The sequence below is a fragment of the Arachis hypogaea genome, chromosome 8 (assembly GCF_003086295.3).
Source record: "Arachis hypogaea cultivar Tifrunner chromosome 8, arahy.Tifrunner.gnm2.J5K5, whole genome shotgun sequence".
Taxonomy (NCBI): Eukaryota; Viridiplantae; Streptophyta; class Magnoliopsida; order Fabales; family Fabaceae; genus Arachis; species Arachis hypogaea.
The window spans coordinates 28,577,461-28,579,674 of record NC_092043.1 but is presented as its reverse complement, the minus strand read 5'-3'; positions in this window follow the sequence as shown (position 1 = coordinate 28,579,674).

Below are 2,214 nucleotides of genomic sequence, written 5' to 3'. Positions count from 1 at the left end.
AGAAATATTTTTCTTAAAATACAAATTTAAAAATAATATTTTTTTTATAATTTTTTAGTTAAAAATGATAATTTTCAATTCAAAATATGGTATTTTCAATCGTAAATTTTTTATTTAACTTATTCAATTATTCATTTCTCTTTTTATATCTAGTTCACTAGAACTATGTCCAAAAATATAAAATCTTTTAACTATTTTTTTTTTACTCTTTTTTTCTAATTTTTTCAGTGGTTTTTCCAATTTTAGTAGCTCTCTTCCATTATTTTTTTCATTTTCTCTCTTCCATTTAAAGATAAAATATCTCTTTTAAGTTTTTTTGTGGTTTGGTTAAAAATTTTTATATTTTTTAAAATTAGATTTTAATATGGGGTGAAGTTTGAGTTCTAAAACCAACACTTCTATCTCTCTTTTTATCAATTACTAATGGGTCTTCTACTAGTTGTCTAGTGGCAACTAGCTCTACTCTTCCCTTCTATTGTTTTTCCATTCCCTGCCTCCATTCAAAAATAAAAAAATTCTTTAAAAATTTCTTTTGTTGTGTTTGAAAATTTTTACTATTTTGTTATTGTAAATTAAATTGGACTATTAAATAATGTAAAATTTGAGTTCTAATTCTTTTGTTATATTCAGTGTTTTTTTTTTAATTTCAAGTCCTGTCTTGTTTTCTGTCTTAAATGTCTTTCAAGTTTTTGTTTTGGTATTTCTGTTAAATTTTTATAAAGAATATAAAAAAAATTCATTTGATAATAATTGACAATAAATATAATTTATTTATATTTGTATTTCAATATAAAGATTTATTTGTGTTCTTATTCAATATAATTTTTGTACTCCCATTTTTTAAATCAAATTCAATTGTACTCCCATTATTTCTGCGTTATTTATTTTGTATTTATATTTTATATTCATTTTTTAATATTAATATAATTTATTTTTATATTAAAAAATATTAATTTTAAATATTTTTATTTTAAAATATCTTTTTTATATTATTTTTTTAAATGCCATGATAATTTTTTAATGAAATAAAAAATAATTTATTTAATTAATCATCAATTAATAAAATATTAATAATAAAAATTAAAAGAATAAGTGTTCAATTAATAAAATATTAATAATAAAAATTAAAAGAATAAGTGTTCACTGTTCACTACGTTGTTTCTCATCTTCAAGTTGTTTATTTAGCTATACGAGTTGAGAGTTGAATTACAAAGTGCTGGATAAATTTAAGAGAATACGAACAAAGACTCTCACTTGTTTTTTGAAAAAGCGAACTGCAAGGCTTAGAGAATGTGTGACTTGAAGATTGCTTTCATTGCTCATCTTCTTTACAATCCTTTGGCAATTCCTGTTTTTCCTTACACCACTTCTTAGACATGATCAAGTAGGAAGAAAAAGATAATGTGTATGTATGTAAGTATGGAGAATGGAGAGTGGTTAATTATTCATTTATTTATAGGTGATTTTGCATAGATATTTTATGATCTATGATAGATTACAACTATTTCTTTGCTGTCGTCTTTATAATTACATTCTATAATTTCTGTTCGTCATAAAATTATATCACTTAAAATCATATTTTTTTAATATTCTTTAGTTATAATTTTTATTAAAAAAATTTAAATTTATATATTAAAATTTAGTATTTTTTTAGTAATAAAATTTTTAGTATTTTATTTTAGTAATGTTCTTGTATTTAGATTTATCTTTTTAATAGAATTAATAAAATATATTATAAAAAAATAATAATAGTAGACAAAATATATACTAATTCAAAAACACACAGTAAGATTATACAAAATTTAAAAAAATTTCATAAAAAATATATCAATAAAAATAATTAAAAAATTCAATAATATAATAATGTACATCAAAAAATATATATAAAAAAAATTAAATAAAAATTAATAAAAATCAAAATTTTGAAAAGAGTACTAAAAATTATAGTATAAAAAAATATTTGTAAAATATAACTATGAAAAAAAGTTACAATAATTTTAATGATTATTTTTGGTACTTCTTATTAGTTATTACAGATAAGATTGAATGATAAAATTAATAAAAAAAAATTTTTAATTATTTCTCCAGTCTAACAATTGAACGTATAAGTTAGAATTTGTTATTCTTGATGAACCCGAATTAAAATACCAAACAAAGAGTTGTAAGCGTTTAATGAGATTGAACATGGTTTCTTTGTGTGTTTAAAAACATAAC